We start from the raw sequence: 18,933 nt of genomic DNA on the forward strand, positions 1-18,933 counted from the left end.
CACATTTCCATATCTAACTTGTATACTACTAAAGTATTGTTTGCAAATTTTTATTTCAATACAGTGCTGTTGCATTCACTCAACTCAAAGCATATAAATCTAATTTTTATGATTTAATATTTATTTGAAATGTTCTTTGCACTAAATTAAATTAAAATTTTGTTATAAAGCTGATAGATATTATTTATCTTTTTGTTTCTAATTGGAAATCTAATTCAAGTTTAAACACATTTCATTCAGTAAAATATTAATTTATGGATTTATGAATATGAAAATTGGATTTGGTCTGCTTTTGGATTTATTCTTTAAAGTCAAAAATGCTACTTTTGATCAATATATTGAGATGACTTTGATTGAAATAGTGTATTTTGTTTCCTCAATTAATATCAAATCTATTCCAAAATTCTTCCATACTGAAAAAACTGTGCAACCAAACAAATATCTTCTCTCTATACGATAAACATAAATAAATTCTTCTCATAATTCTACGTACAAAAATATTCGATAAAATAATTTTAAAAAATGGTAAATAAAATATATAAAATAACCTCAAAGAATAAATATTTTACAAAACATCTTACATAAAGAATATTAGGATAAAATATTTTTTCAAGTAAAATATTTTGCTAAGTATTCATTTTTTGATGATCTTATCAGAGAGATGATCTTTATATGAAATAAAAAGAAACTCATTTAATGAAAGGAATCTCATTTATCAAATTATATGTATAGCTTCATTTTAAACAAGAATCCTTAAATTAAAAAAAATATATAAAAAATTTTGCTAACTATAATATTTGATCAAACAATTTTTTTCTGATACTTTTCAAATATTAATAATTCATTGTGTATATTATGTGTAAAATTTTTAATAATTTACTTTTAATTTAATCGTAATTTATCATACATTTTGTACTTATTATTTCAGGTAATCCGGAACGAAAGAAAATTATTGGTCTACTTAGACGAAAAGGAAATTTCACATATAATACTAATTCTAACTTAAATAAAGGAGATTTAATTGTATGCCGGCGTCCAAGAAAACAATTGAATAGACAAGCAGCCGATTTTATTCCTTGTGCTAAATGCAAAGGGTTTTTTTCTAAAAATAATATAAGACATCATTTTGCGTCATGTACGCAAAAAAGGGAATATCCTCAAAGAAATGTAAAAATATTGGGACGTACTGTGGCTTGTCGAATTCATTACAGTGCAAATACACCATTAAGAAGATTGGTCTTCCCAGTAATGAGGGAAGACAGCGTAACTCAAATTATTAGATATGATGAACTGCTAATTGGTTTTGGTAATAAAATGTGTCAGAAATATCGTCTCCAACATCAGCACGATATGATCAGAGCGCGACTGAGATTACTTGGACGATTTCTTATTGTTTTGAAAGATCTCGATAATAGTATAGTAGATTTCTCTTCAATATATTTCTATTCAACATCCAACAAATTATGAACAATGCGTTAAAGCTGTCAATAAACTCGCACAATTCGATGAAAAGACTTGGACATATAAAATACCATCCATTGCATCATCTTTAGGAACACTTATAAAACAAATTGGGAAAATTTTAAAAAGTATGTGCATTAAGAAACAAGATTTTAGCAAACAAACTGTGGAAAATTTTTTGAAATTTGAAGAGGATTAGCCTGTTACTGTAAATAAAATTGTGTTTGAAACTCAAGGGCATCGAAAAAGGCAAAAAAATATTGTTTTGCCATCTATAAATGATATAAAGATATTCAATGCTTGTCTCAAAACTGAACGCACAAAAGCTTTAGAATTTTTACAAACAGATGGTTTCTCAATTCACGCATGGCGTATGTTAGCTGAAACAACATTAATAACGATTATGATATTTAATAGAAGACGTGCTGGTGAACTGGAGCGTGTTTTAATTGAAAATTTGGAAAATTGTGCGGCAGTTTCAAAAGAAGAAGCACCTGAATTATATAAATCTTTATCCAAATATGTACGAATGATAATACGCGGTAAATTAGGAAGAACGGTTCCTGTGTTACTTCATGAAGAAGTATTAAAATGTATGCAAATGATGGTTAATTATCGTAAACAGGCTGGTGTTCTCGAAAATAATCCTTATATTTTTGGTATATATACACCCGACAAAAAAAGATTCAAATATTTGAGAGCATGTGTATTAATGCGAAAATATTCTATAATTTCTGGTGCGAAAATGCCAACTTCGTTACGAGGTACAATATTGCGGAAACATATTGCTACAGTATGCATGTCATTAGATATATCTGAACATGAAGTGAATGATCTAGCTGATTTCATGGGCCATCACGAAAAAATACATAAATCGCACTACAGACAGTCAATCGTAACAAAAGATTTGGCTATATCACGTTTACTCAAATACGCACAAGGAGAAGACACAACAGATGAAAACGATAATGTTGATGATGATGAGAATGAAGACGTGGATGATTCGATTAATAATGATAACTCAGATTTAAGTTTAAATAATTCTGATACTTTATCATTAAGAATAACAAGACAATCTAAACAACTGCCTAGCAAAGAAAAAAATATCAATAATAATACAGAGAAAACAAAAGGTACGTTTGAATAATTTCTATATCAAATAGTACACGTATTGCTCGTTGTTAACAGTTCTTACAATAAATATATAAGATATAACTTTAGATAAATACTGTTTAAAATAATTATTAAATATCAGATATTATAATATAAAAAAAAGAAAACTTGTATTATTATTTTCTATATACATTACAATTGCAAAAAAATATTTTTTAATTTTCTAAAATTATTTTGCGTTTTTTAAAATAATATTTTTTAAATTCTTTCTCTTATCATTTAGTGATTATCTCAACCTGCATTCATTTAAAGACATATTCTATATAAACATATACTACATATATGTATTATATACTATACTATATTCTATATAAACATATTATATGAATTTTGTCATTATTTTAGTAAACCGTTTGGCTTCTAAGAGGAAAATTAATTATAATATTGAAATTGTGACCAAATCAGATGATGAATGTAATACAGAATCAAAATTAAATATTTTATCATCAAAATCTTTAAATATTCCTTTTATTATAAGAATTATATAGATTTAAGATTATTTGAAAGTACTTATACATGTATGTTAATAGACAAAAATTATTATTTTCTTAAAGATTCTTATTTTCTTAGAGCTGATTTATTATTTTTATCCAAGATAGATTTTATATCGAAGTTAAACTTGTGAGAGTTATAATTTTATTTTGTTTTAAGTTTTCTTATATATCATAAATATATCTCATTATATGTAATTCCCCTAAACGTATATAATATTAAACATAGAATACATACATTGCCTTTAGATATTTAAAATGTTTTATTTTCTAGCAATAATATATATTACACAGATGTATATATATTACACAATATGTTATGTTCAACAACAATAAATAAAACGTAAATTTATTATAAAATCGTTGTCAAAATCGATTTACACATATATATCAATCGAAACGGTGTAAAGGTTGTTTTGACGACATATATATACAAAATAATAAGTAACAATGTAGGCTCCCTGCATTGATAAATTACAAATTCAAAAGGAGGCTATATGGAGCCATGCGTAGGGTGTAGGTACGCAAATATTAAAAACAAACTTGTTGGAATAACAAATTTATTGAATCTAAACGTTTGGGTCCTTACTTTGGACCTTCTTCAGTAAATTTAATATAATAAATTATAATGGGGAATCTACATACTATCGCACGCAGCGCAAAAGCCGTGAGCCCCCCTATTGATATCCCATTAAATAGACAAAGTGAAATAATATGTCGTGAGGTACTCAAAAGTGGACTCTAATGAAGAGTATAGTGAGGAATTTCCGAAAGGGGGTTCACTCTTACTCACACACTCATCCATCGCACGTTCACACGACCGTACGCGGACGCGCCCGACGCACGAGTGAAGAAGATATTCGTTTTGATGCTATTTATAAGGCGCCCTACCACGGCTCATAGCCTGTTATCGAAGTCAATGTCAAACACAGTGTGTGGAATTTATTTCTCTCCTTCTCTCTCTCTCTCTCTCCCTCTCCCTCTCCACTCTCTCTCTCTCTCTCCCTCTCTCTCCCCCCTCTCTCTCCTGTTCCCCCCTCCGTCTCTCTCCCTCTATCCCTGTCCCCCTTCCTCTCGCTTCCCCCCCTTTCTCTATCTTCCTCTCTCAAACATACAATGTATGGAAATTAATGTTACAAATGATTTATGGCTCTTTAAAGGAATTCAATAACAACTAAACGAAGACCGTCTTTCAGGAAATTTGAGGCATATTTGTCACAACAGATATATATGCTTGACTTAGACACTCAGTGTCTTCTTGTCGGTTTAGGCCATTTATCTGGCGCCTGATAAACAGGATCTCTGAAACAAGTCTCTTTCTTAGAAACGGTTCCTCATCCAAGATCTCAACGTTATCCCAATCAAATTCGTGGTTATTCAGCCTGTGATCCGTGATCACGGATTTTTGCGCGGTGTTTCTTTTTATGTGATTTCTGTGCTCCCTAATGCGTGTTCTCAACTGTCTGCTAGTCTGACCGACATAAGAAGCATTACAATTTTGACATGAAATTTTGTATACAACGTTATTATGCCAGTCTTTCTGCAGTGTGTCTTTATGCACGCGGATTTGGCAGTCGACGGCATAGCCGCGAGGTGGAATTTCATAGAGAATAACTGTACGATACCGCTCATGGAATTTTTGGGGTCAATCCGGCTTGTTCTTCACTCAACTTTTTTCACCTTTGATGGCATAATCTATCAACAAACCTTCGGAGCGCCCATGGGTTCTCCGCTGTCTCCCATAGTAACCGATTTAACCATGCGCGATTTGGAGAGCAGGGTGATAGGAGACCTTCCTTTTGAACTCCCGATCTACGTACGCTATGTTGATGATATCGCGTTGGCCGTCCCTCCCGGGACGAGCCAGGAGATACTAAGACAGTTTAACGCGTGTCATAATAGATTACAGTTTACTTTGGAAAGGGGGGGCAATAGACTCGATTTTTTGGATGTTACATTCATTCTAAACCGGGGATATGTTGAATTCGACTGGTACCATAAACCAACATTTTCGGGAAGATATCTGAATTATTACTCCTGTTACCCTCTCTGCTACAAGAGAGGCACAATATTTGGCCTAATAGATAGGGCTTTCTGGTTATCACACCCAAGATATCACCAAAAGAACCTCGAATTGGTCATTGGGGTGTTACGTGATAATGAGTATCCATTGCAACTGATTTTTGAAACATTTCACGAAAGGCTTAGGACTTTGTTTGCGAGAAATAAAAATAATAATTCAGGTGACGCTAACAGAACACCTGATACTAATTCGGCTCGCGTTGCATATTTTAATGTCCCATACATACCCAAATTGTCCGAGCGGTTTAGCCTGCGTCTTACTTTAATCGACGCACCTATAGATGGGATAATCCCTTGATATTTTCCTGGGCTCAATCGTCCACTAGGAGTCCCCGTTCAGCTCCTATTAAGATCCTATCCCCGCTCCACTATCGAATTCCTCTCGTAAAACCCGTGGAACACATACACACACACACGCATACGCATATGTATACATAGATATCCATGTTAGATAAAAATAATTGTATCAGCCAATCGAGATCTTAGAATAGTCAACACAAAACACTTTCCCTCGTTGTCTCGATTGACGCCCTCCGTACTAATGTATCACCCGCGACCCATACACATACACTCACACTTTCATTAGCAACTAAGTCCGTCGATTATATTATTATGTATATAATCTCTTTCGTCACTATATTAGGAATAAACTTATAAATTTCAACACAAATGATTTTCATTTATTAGCAAGCCCGTTCCCACTCATTCCCGTAAACCGAGATCGCACAAGGTCCCATCCTGCGCAAAAGAGATTAAATTCTCTTGCCGAAAAGGGATCACCGAGCGAACGGCCTTTTAAATAGAATAAGAGCGACCCTTGCGGTCGTTGACCTATTTGGGCCCAGACGTTCGTTCGGGTCGAACAGACGGATAGTCTGCCGTCGTTCGAAGATAAATTTAGTTACGTTCTTCCTTTCGACTCTTCCTTCCTTGAGTCTGGACGTAACACATTAATTTCGCGATTTGATTCGCGAACGGGGCAGAGGGCCTATTACGGTTTTCGGATTGAGTAAAAATGACGAAAGTGAGTAACTTACCCAATTACGGTTGTTCTCACCTGGTTAATATACGTGATTGTTCGCGTGAGCAAATTTGACACGAAATTTCGAAGTGAAATAGTGAAAAAGTGAGATCAGTGATCAGTATCAAGCAAAATAGAGAATATGATGGTAATGTTTCTTATGATCGTCATCGAAAAAATACAATGCTGAAGATCTGTAGGCGATTACGAGATGTCTCAGATCCATTTATATTGCCGGTAAATGAATTTAGAAGTATTTACAAATGAGTGAAAAAAAATATTTAAAAAAACATAACTTGTAAAACTAATATTTGATTAAAAAAAATTTTCTAAATTTTTATTTTATTGAAAATGTAGGAACACCTCGAAACGTTTGCCGCGTAACACCTAGCCGCAGCCGAACACGACCAGCGGAAGAAGATTTAGCAGGACCTGCTCGTAAATACTAAATAACAATTTTTTAAAAAATTATAAAATTGTATTAATTTTAAATTGTCATTTTATTAATTTTATTAATTTTAGGAGGAATTCGTCGTCATATGCATTCCGTGGAAAATCGTGTTGAAGCAATTCCCGTAATCATACTAGGTGAAATAATATTTTAAGAAAATAATGCATAAAATAGTAAAATTTTAAAGATATATCAGATTAATATTATTTATTTTTAGATGACGACGACAACAGTAATGCTGACGTTGACACTTTTAATAGAGACGCGCGTACACTCAATAGCGTGATTTTCATTCAGGGTAAGTTAAAATATTTAAGTTTTAATTACATCTAAGTTTTAATTACGCATGCACACACATGCAGACAATTTAGTGTATAAAATACTAAAATAAACTAGATTTAAAAATATTTTAATTTGTTTCTATATATATATATATATGTATATTTATATATTTTTTGTTTGTTTTATAAAGAGAATAGAGAGGCACGTGAGCGAGAGCGAGAAGAGAAAGAGGGATAGGACAATGGATATGAGCCCCTCGTAGAGGGAGAAGGTAAGTAGGAAGGTAGTAGGAAGTATCGAAAATTTAGTCTTTAAATATTAATATTTGAATTTAATGTTCGAATTTAATCTAAATTAAATAATAATTTTTAAATAATAAATTTCACTATTATCTCTTCCGAATGATGTTCGGTATTCACCAGCTTTAGAATAATAAGAGCAATAAAGAAGAAGAGGGAAAAAGCGTTCGTCAAGCCAGGATGTCTTAACATAAATGTAAGCTCAGAGATTAAATTCGAACATTTAATGAAGGAAAAAGCACTAGCAATGTAACTTTTATTTTTATTTATATTTTAATTTTTCTTTCTATTTCGTCAGTGCAGGCGGGGGACAGCCGATGGCGGCGACGAAATGAAAAAGTGAACTCCCTCACGGTGAAACAAATTTCGACGCATTCCGATAACGTTGAAAAACCGCGGAAGGAGAGGCAAATAATGAAAAGGAGAAGGAGGAGGAAGCCGAAAATAATTCGATAACTCAAGAGAGCCACGAAAAGAAAGGAGGAGGAGGAACAACCTCACCGTCAGCAGCTGCAACAACAACAGGTCGGCGATTATAATTTTAAACATATTATTTTAGTAATGGAAAATATGCGACGATTTAAATATTTCGCGATAAACGGGAAAGAAGCGAGTTTTGTAATGCAAACACTATTTGTAAGTGCGGATTTTTATCATGCATTAGAAAATGCATTCCGCAAAATTTGTGAATATGCTGTGCAATTGTGCGAACCGAGAAATTATGTTGGATTAGCTTTTCATTCATCGGATTTATCGCACTGGCCGACTGGTTTATCGTTTCGTCTGGTTCACGACTTAACGATATTTGGCATCTCGTGAAGGAATTCGCTAGCACAGAATGTCGGAAGAATATTGGTATCGCACAGCGTTTTAATATACGCGTTTTTAACGTCGCTGTAGCTATAGTTTACGGTGGTATTGAATTAACACCCAAAGACGTTGCGAAGCGCTCGATTTTAGTAATAATGATAATTTATGTTTACCACGCTCTCTCGTAACAGCGAGAATTTATTGTGAACGCTTGTGTACGGGGGAGTTGCATGAAAAGTGGATTTCCGTTAACTTACCAGCACTCTGCGTTACAACGCGAGTTAGCTTAGTTACAGTTAACAAGGAATGTCGGTGTCGCGATACCTGATGAGGGTTGTGGAATTCGTGAAATCGACCTCTTACAGCGTCATTTATCTTACGAGAATATCGCGATTGTCGTTTACGATTTTAATACTTTTACTCGCGGCGGCAAACCACTAATAAAACAAAACTTATAAATATAATGTATTATGAGGGTTCGCGTCATTATAACCTGATTTTGAATTTAAAAGCTGCCTCGTAGTTATTGCGAACCGTAAGACTATCAAAATAGTCACCCATGTTCAAATAAGTGTACGCGTTGTTTTGCTGTGCCGTGTAATCAGTCCGATGCAGAAATAATTAAATGCGTTGCGTGTAATCATATTTTTCATGGAGTCACGGAGTGTTTCGAACGTCATTGTGACAGTAAAATTGTACAATGATAAATTACGCACTAATATTTGTAGTGTCGTACAATTTTGCGAAACCTGCGGTCTCATCGTAAAGTCAGGTAAACACGAATGTAGCGTTTCTTTTTGCAAATTTTACTGCACTCAAATGAATAATAATTATTTGTGTCATATGCACAGATGTCTATACACTACTAGATCGTTAACTTGGGGCTTGGCGGACGAAAAAGGTGAGGCCGGCAGGATATCCGGTTTCGGCCATGATACATCGCAACAAAATGGCCACGGTGCCTATACGTGTAAGCAACAGATGTCTATACACTACTCTGTGTGTGTATGAAGGTGACCCGGCGTGATCATCTGTATTTAAGCTATATAAAAATTACGGAAAAATGTCGAGAAGGTGTTGTATTCCGAAGTGTAAAAATAGAACTACAGATGGTTTTCACTTATTTAGGTAAATAAATTACTTTTTAGTACTTTTAGTAGTATTAACGTGTATAGAAAAAAGCGCGAGCGGCCATTTTGTTGCGATGTCATGGCCGAAACCGGATATCCTACGAGTCTCATCTATTTTGCCGAGGTTAGCGATCTAGTAGTGTTTAGACATCTGTGGTCATATGCAACCTCTTCATGATAATGGTACTTTTAGCTTCGAATCATTACCGTCGACGTCGAGGACATTAATAACGATAGAGAACGATCATTCAATTTATCAGCAAAGAGTCGAAACGCGCATACACTCGCGGAAAGGGACGCGTTGCATTTGTATTCTATGATTTTGAAACGCGGCAAGATGAGACGCTTGAAGTTACGCCAAATATGAAAAAATATGTTCTGATCATTTGCGTGGCACAACAAATTTGCGAAGCGTGCGCGGAGGAAAACGAAATGATTGTGCGTTGTCGTTGATGTATGCGCGATTTTGTGTTTCGTCATGATCCTGTGAAACAATTTGTTGAATTTGCAACGCAAACGACAAAATATTTCAAACAAATTATTTGCATAGCTCATAATGCGAAAGTGATCGACGCTTAATTAATTTTGAAATATATTGTTTAAAATCGAATCAATCTAAAGTCGAAAGTAATTTTAAATGGAACAAAGATTATCGTATTAACGGTTGAACATACGAAGTTTATCTATAATATAAATTATATGCCGATGCGTTCCTCAAAGTTGCCAAAGACTTTTGGGCTGAAAGATAAAAACATTGTTACATTGTGACCGGACGATGGGTCTTGAGAGTTCGGGAGTTATGTGATTTAGGTAGTTTTCCTACCTTTAACACGGTCGCCAGTCCGTTTCTCTACACCACGGACAAGATCTCTGGATCCCCGGAATGAGAACCCCTTCACCAGATGAGTACCGCTGCTGCGTAGTCTACCTGGTCCACAGACAGGACCTCTGGATCCCCAGGATGAGAACCCCTGTTCCAGATGATCACCACTGCTGCTTAGTTTACCTTGTCTCCCGACAAGATCTTTGGATCCCCAGGATGAGAACCCCTTCTGCAGATGAGCACCTTTACTGCTTCACTGCTCGCTGTACTGCGTAGTTTCCTTTGTCAGAGACAAAGGCACAAGATGACGTCATCCAACTGTCACCTTTGTTCGTCATACGCAATGACGCAACACTCGCGTCACACGCGTTGTTAATAATTAATCGTATTAATTATTATTTCAGGAATCACCAGGATGTGGCAGCTTCCCGTTTATGCGTCAGGAACTGTCCAGGATTCACCGAAGACATCTCCACGCACAGGATTTCGTTGATGGATAAATGAACGGGCACTCGGTTTTATATTATAAATATAAAATATTTATTTAAAATTAATATAAACTATAACTCTCCCGTCACTTCCAAAAACAAAATAAATATCTGCGTACAAATAAAATAAAAATTCTATCGTTGATTGCACGACTGACTCATGCATCCGTACACGGCGATGGTCGCGAGAGCAAGAGCCATGATCCCTCTCTCGGCTCTCCCTATATAGGCGCGAGCCCCCACTCCGCATGATGGCGAGCTCCTTGCGCCAGCGCCTCCTACAATTACGCATAGGCGTCTTAACTCTAAGTAACATATTATATTGTTCGCGCTTATCATAACTAATCGCTAACAGTTTAACAAACGCTTAAGTATATCGCAATTAATAATAATTAAAGATTAAATAAGAAACTAAATATAATATGCTAGTCCTTGTCAATGGTAAGTACCATTGATGGTAACTCTGAGTATCGGTAAACTTACCGACTGTGCTCGGTCGGTAAGTCGGTAAGTTCTTTGGGTTGACTTTTACAGTCGGTCACTTATCGTCCGTCGGTAAGTCGTCAGACTCGACTTGTAAAGTCTTTTCGGGTCGGTTAGTTACCGACCGTCGGCTGTCGGTAACTGTTGTGTCTTCTGTCACTTAGTTACCTTTAGAAAAAGTCGGCAGCGGCTGACCTCTTCTCCGGGTCCCGAATCTGGCCTTTCGGGGCCTCTTCAACTCTTCACTTCTTTGGTTGGGCTTGGCGGCTGCTTGGCTGGCTCCTCGCTGATTGTAGCTGTGGCCATCCTTCTCAGCCTAACTTCCGGCTGCAACATCCGGTGGATTCCACAATTTTTTTCTTTCCCACGATCAGAACGAAGTTTGTCGTTAGAAAAAATGGAAGAGAAAATAATAAATTACGACATGTATGTACATAATAAAAGTGAAAACGTGCCAAGCAAAACGGCCGTAGATAAACGAGCAATAAATATGTAGAATCAGAAAATCTTTTATACTTAGGATCTCGTTTTAGATCTTATTTTATGGTGACAGTTTTTGCATCTAGACTTTATTTTATGTGCAGCAACGTTTTTTTTTGTTTTTGCGTAATGGCTGGCTCCTATCTGGAAGCCAAGCGGATCAGAATCGGTCCCTCTGACAATGATGGTCAGTGGGAAAATGTTTCTTTTAAGAAGAATAGGTGGTCAGTCGAATATAAGCGAGAGAACGAACAAGACGATCGACTCAAGCACTCGTCATTGTAACCGTGCTTCATTTCAATATCTTGTCTTACTTTAGTATAATTTTGTTTTTTTAATAAACTATTTTTATTATAACTATTGCTTGCATTTTCTAAGTCCCACACTTTACTACAAATATTATTGGCAAAGTACAAAAGATGAGACGAAAAAAGTGTCGAAAGGATTTTCATTGAACATAGACAAATAGCGGCGAAATACAGAGATAATTATCTTTTGATAAGAGGCTGACAAAAAGTTATTTGGTATAAATTGATGGACGCATGAAAGATTCAAGGGAAAAGGGAAGTCCGGCAGGAACATCTAGGTACGTAAATCATTAACTGTAATATTAGATTTTAGAATAACAATTTTTTTTATCTTTAATGTTTTCTTTCCAGCAATACGATTGTTCCAGCAATTAGGCGTACTTCCAGTCGCACACTCGTTATCGATTAATGCGATTAACGCCACGAGTACTATATCAAAGGGCATAGTACAGATTACCGTACGGTCTATGCAAGACAGCTTTTCTAAAGAATTGACATGTCTTACTATTCCGACTATCGCAGAATCAATACCATCCGAAATTTTCCCGAGAGATTAAATTAAAATACTTTTAAATATTAGATTAGCGGATCCACAGTTTCATATACCGCGCTCCATTGATTTATTTATCGGTTCGGGAGCAACATTATCGATGTTCTCTGTTGGTCAGATTAACTTATCACACCAGAATTATGATTGATATTTACAAAAAATGAGGCTAGGCTAGGTTGGGTAGTTGCCAGCAGTACATCCCCTCGAATGCGAGAAAAAACCGCTTCAAGCTATTTAACGAGTTTAGAAGATCAGTTGAATAAATTTTGGACGATAGAAGAAATCCAGACCGTCAAATCAAAATCAGAGGAAGAAGTCCGGTGCGAAGCTTCACCAAAAACGTTTCTCGAGACAGTAACGGGTGATACGTGGTTCGATTGCCGTTTCGCGATTCGAACATCCTCGTTGAATGAAAGTCTGGCAAGATTTAATATAGTCCCTTCTCCTATGTGCCCGGTCTGTGAGTACCCTGAGTCCATCAATCATATTTTTTGGCAATGTAAAAGATTCAATAAGGAGAGAGAAAACCTAATAAAGGGTATAACTAAAATATGTGGATTGCTCCCACATCCAATAGAGTCCCTACTGGGAAACATGAATGGGGAAGCCATGTCTCTAATCGGATCATATATTAATAAAATTAACATTTTCATTAGGCCTCTCAGGAAGGGCGTCATATTTAATGTCGAGTCTCACCGTACCTCTTATGGAAGATACAAGCCCCTGAATCGAATCTGCATGCTGGCGAATGAGTTCTCTGATCGTGTGGATTTCTTTCAATCATCACTCTGCACCTTCAGACGAACGTTATCCCATTGTCTACGATAGACTTGTTATTTCCCTCCTGTGTTTTAGTTTTATTGCGATAGGCTCTTAATGTTATAAATTGTGCGTAATCATATAGCGATAACTTTTGTACATTTTCTATGTTCTCAACTTATTTTATTTTTAATTTGTTTTTAAAGGGATAACTCCCGTTTACCTGTACATAAATAAATAAATAAATAAATTTTCATTTGACTCGTAAAAATATGAGTATATGTTGGAGTTTAACACCAACTTATTGGATTGGATATAGCCGGATTCAATAATAAATGGAAGTCAAACAAATGTGATAAAAATGAATAAACGACGTTGGTGTACACGATATTTAACAATAACTAACATGTAAGAGATATAGGATTAAACACTCGTTATACAAATATTAGTAATAGACATAATAGAGTTAGTCAACTATAATAATAACTATTGTAATGACAACTTTAGAGTTAGTAAATTAACTAATTAATTAAGTAAAGTTTAAGATTTTATACAAGCGGACCAAAACATAGAATAGAGCCCGAAATATAGTCTAATTTAATTTGAGTTAAGACGGGACAACATTGCATACTGCTAACAGGTCTTCATTTATATACTTTATTGTACCCTATTTTATACGATTTGATTGGATCTTATACTATTTTCATATTTTAATTTATTTTCCTATTTTACTTTACTAGGTAGAGTATTCAATACTAAAAGCTGTATTATTCCATTATACTTTAATATACTCCTTTTTATAGCTTGTGAGATATAATAATAATAATAATAATCAGACAACACTAAGGAGAACGATAATACCGATTACCTCAACAACAGGAGATTCTAAGTCACATTATGTAATTTATAAGTTAAAGTCAGTCCCTAATACGAAGAGAATTCATATATGTACGTTCTACAATAGAATTTCCAATTTAGCATAAGATACTATGTAATACCGAGTCCAAGGACCAGATGGCTCTTGTTGCCAACGTCCACTATCTTGAATGTATATGATCAATAAAAAAAAAAAAAAAAAAAAGATTCGAACATACATCTCAGTCAATCGCGAACCATAGCGCTCAAGCGCCTACTATCGATAGACATAGAGCAAAAATTTAGGGGAGATGCAACTCTGAAGGCAAAATATACGCGCGTCATAGAAGAATATAAAAAACTAGGACATATGTCGTTGATAGAAAATTCTAGAGATGACGGTTTTTACATGCCCCATCACGCTGTGATCAAGGAAGCGAGTAATATCACTAAAATCCGCGTAGTTTTCAACGCATCCACGAAATCGAGCAACGGCGTATCTTTAAACGACATTTTAATGATCGGACCTACAATCCAAGACAAATTACTTTCGCACTTGATACGATTCCGAACCATAGACTTATACTCATAGACTGCGCAAGCCGTGAGAGAAACACACGCTGACACAAGAGTGAGAAAGCAATAGGTAGAGTAGTATTTTCTCTGTCTAATATGTGATGAAGTGGGGGTAAACCTTCTCTGCCTTCTCCGCCTTCTCCGTCTTCTCCGCCTTCTCCGTCTTCTCCGTCTTCTCCCACTCTCTCTAAAATGTAAGAGAGAGCGAAAGACTCCATCACTATTTCTGTCCTTCTATGTCGGCGTGCGTGCGCCTATAAGATGGCGCAGTCTATGAGTATAAGTCTATGTTCCGGACATATAATTATGTTATTTCGGCAGACATTGAGAAAATGTATTGTCAAGTATTGTTACAGATCGGCGGTACCAACGAATTCTGTGGCGAGAAAATGGAGAAATAAAAACGTTTCAATTAAATACCCTCACTTTTGGCGTTTCCTCCTCACTGTTTCTGGCGATTCGTACTGTACAAAAACTTGCGGACGACGAAATACAAATTCGAGAGCAGCTCAAGTTCTCAAAAATTATTTATACGTCGATGACTTATTGTCAGGCGCTGATACTGTTGAAGAAGTCCGAAAAGTTAGAGACGAAATCATCGCGTTATTAAAGCGGGGTGGGTTCACCATAAGACAATGGGCATCCAACGACTTACGCGTAATCAATGATTTAGCCGACAACGCGCTACATATGAACTTAGTGTTGAATGATGATTGATCTTTAAAAACATTAGGCATTTCGTGGAGTTCACGCGACGATATGATATGCTATTCCGCGCAGCTGATTAAGACTACAGGAACGTTAACAAAACGAAAGATCTTATCAGAAATCGTGAAAATTTTTGATTATATGGGGTTGATGGATCCAGTAGTTTTCTATGCTAAACAATTAATGCAAAAAATCAGGCGATGCGGAGTACAGTGGGACGAATCAGTTCTCCAAAGTATTTTTACTGAATGGACAGAGTTTGTTCGACAGCTGGAATCGATACGCCGGGTCACATTTGATCGTAGATTATTAATAAAAGAATATAGCGATGTCTAATTACACGGATTCTGTGACGCGAGATACTGTCGGTTACGGAGCCTGTATATATCCTACGCTCGAGTAGGAAACACGATAGAGTTGTCAGCAAATTATTATGTGCAAAATTATTTGTGTCTCCCACGTGCAATTGTAGCGGCGCATATTTACAATAAATGTGGCAATATATGTGTGGGAGAATTGTATGAAAAATAGAATACTGTGAGAAGGCAAAACTCTGTGTTACAACGTGGATTAGCAACTCGTAAAAAATCCCAATGTCACGATTCCAGAAAAAAGAGCAAAATTTCTGAAATTAAACGCTTTCAGCAATATCATGCTATGGATAATATAATTATTTATAATGTTGATATTTTTGGTTGGGGCGGTAAATCATTGTTCGACGGAAGCGAATTTCTATCCACTCTACATCGCGAACCAATTTCGCCTTTAAATGTATTATATCGCTCAGGTATCAAACATTATAATGTAATTTTAAAATGCCGCAGGTGGAAGAGAGTATTGCGTACCGTGCAATACAAGTTGTCGTTTCCGATAGAGAAGAGAATCGTTGTTCCAATAAATGTCCGCGGTGTAACGGAATGCCGTCGTGTGAACAATCTAACGTGGAACTTGTTACGTGCAAGAATTGTAGGCGTGAATTTTTTAATCAAGTGCTTGAAGCTTCATCGCGCTAAAAAGTCATATGATGGAAAATCGCAAACGGAGCGTTTGTGAAATCATACGGTTTCGCAACAAGAAGCAGACGATATATAAAAATATTAATATTAATATATAAAAATAAACAACACGAATGCAATATGTGTCGTTTCTCTTGCCTTTAAATCATCTTTGCCACATGCTTCCTATCATGATACCTATTCCTTTGCCAGATACATCAAAAGGTGTGTTTCCTCAATTATTTAATGTTGTTAATAACCAAATCTATGTCAGAACACTATTTGAGATACATTATTAATCGCCTGATTCTATGCAGACAAAAGATGAAAATTTTTCAGCGTGATATAACGAGATAACTCGTGCGACCTACATGTTTGATTTTCAACGCAAGACATTATATTACTGCCATAACGACGTAGATATTCTTAGATGAGCGTGCATGTCTTTTAGAAAAATTTTCCTGGAGGGTGGGAACGTGTGACTGTTCGAGAAATGTATTACTATCGCCAATATGAGAATATTTAGAAAAAATTTCCTGTGTCAAAGAGAGGTACATGGAAAAAACAGTATGGTAGGTTCACACATAAATCTGATTGTGCCAACCAGATTTAATAGTAAATAATATATTATTCCTGCGGACGGATACTGATGCGTAAATATTCATCTTAATCTTGCAAAGCTCTACAATGGCTAGTGTGGACGGAGCTCAGTCATCACATTATCCATGTAGAGCAGGCATGTCAAACACGCGGCCCGCCAACAAAAAAACTGCGGTCCGCCGAGACTTCTTGAAAATTTTTTCAAAAAATTGCTTTGTAAAAAACGACTTTGTCAAATATTTTCTAAAAAATAATATTAAATTGTGATTTTGTTTATTTTTTATTATAGTTATTATTTAAAAAATCGTAAAATATTTTTAATTTAAAAAGTAACATAAGCTATAAATGTAAAACAACTATGTATAATATACATTGAATATATTAAATATAATAATCTTAAAAATTGTATTTTATATATTCTTGGAACATTGAAAACATGCGGCTCTCAGCTTAATACAAAATAGATCATGTGGCCCGTAATGTAAAACGAGTTTGACATGCCTGATGTACCTAGAGTGATCGCGGGAATATCGCTTGGCACGGTTGTCGATGAATACTACTGTTACGTACTGTGGTTACGTACTCCACGATTCTTTTCTTTCGGAGAACGCAAGGCGATATTCGAAATATCGCAGACGCACAAATAAACAACGATCTGTTAGGCGAAGAAAACATATGCCAAGATAGTCTAATAATAATAGTAAAGAATCGTTACGTTCTGTGGACTCCACGATTCTTTTCTTACGGAGAACACAAGGCGATATTTTAAATATCGCAGCCGCGCAGATAAACCGACGATCTGACAGGCGAGGCAAACATATTCCGAGACAGTTCCATCGTAAAAGTAAAGAATAAATACAGAACTTGAGAAGCAAACAGATCAACTCATAAAATTCAAACTATAACTCATTATATTCTAAGAAGTTAAACTATAGTCGACAGTTCTCTAAACGAAACCAATACTTGAAAACTAATAAAAACTTAGAAGAGAGATTAACAACGATAACCGAACCTAAACAATTCTCGGCTGACAGATCGTCGTTACGCGATATCTGCCTAAGATAAGATCGAGAGGGTAATAAACATATCAACCACACTTGATAGCAACAAATTCTCCATTGGTCGAAACATAAGGGCCTAAACAAAGCCCTGACCAGTCACGACAATTGTAAAATTAAAAGAGACGCCTCCGGGACCTAAAGGGCGTCATTGAAAAATTTCCTATTCGTCAGGAAATGTTAATAAACCAATGGAGAGGAGGAGTAAGAAGGTTTATATAGTCGCGATAACCCTCGAGACGCACGACTTCTTTTCGAATTCTTCTTCCGACAAGTCAAGCTAAGTAAAGAACTTCGGGCAGTTAAACGCTTTTTACTCTCGAGAGTGATACTCGACTGTTTAGTGCAAGTGAACTCAGTGCGGGCCAGAAAATCCAGGACCTCGAATTCACTTGCCGACATCCATCAATGTTTTCTATAAGAAGTAAGTCCCTTCCGAACGTATTTTATATCAGATCGCTTAAAGGAGTACTTGGATAAATCACACTATCGGATTTATTATCTAACAAGTTCGCATCTATTTCCCTTAAAATTTCCTCGCTAGCTACCATAAATTCTCTTCTCTCCTTATTTCCGTCGGGTTCCTGCATAATTGCAGCGTGCGCCTCACGGTCTCTCCTCGTCCACGTTAGGTTCCTGCATAATTGCAGCGTGCGCCTCACGGTCTCTCCTTGTCTTCGTCAGGTTCCTGCATAATTGCAGCGCGCGCCTCACGGTCTCTCCTTATCTCCTTCAGGTTCTTGGATAATTGCAGCGTGCGCCTCACGGTCTCTCCTTATCTCCGTCGGGTTCCTGCATAACTGCAGTGCGAGCCTCTGATTTCGCGGATTCCCTGCATAATTGCAGCGAGAGCCCTTGATCTCGCGGGTTCCCTGCGCAATTGCAGCGAGAGCTTCACAGTCTCTCCTTCTCTCGATTGGATTTCCCACATAACTGCAGTATAAACCTTCCCTGACTTCCCTCACCATACTTACGAAGACGATTATAGAGGTGCGAACAATTCAAATATATATATATGTATATATTAAATGAATATTGAATTAATAAAAA

General features: G+C 36.0%; 1 pseudogene; it reads left to right on the forward strand.

Moving 5' to 3' along the window:
• Positions 1–855: 855 nt before the first annotated feature.
• LOC145937946 (uncharacterized) lies at positions 856–10,087 on the forward strand (annotated as a pseudogene).
• The last annotated feature ends 8,846 nt before the right edge of the window (positions 10,088–18,933 follow it).

The sequence above is a fragment of the Prenolepis imparis genome, unplaced genomic scaffold (genome assembly GCF_030444845.1).
Source record: "Prenolepis imparis isolate NDT839.2.m4 unplaced genomic scaffold, iyPreImpa1.0 SCAF_6, whole genome shotgun sequence".
In the NCBI taxonomy this organism is placed as follows: Eukaryota; Metazoa; Arthropoda; class Insecta; order Hymenoptera; family Formicidae; genus Prenolepis; species Prenolepis imparis.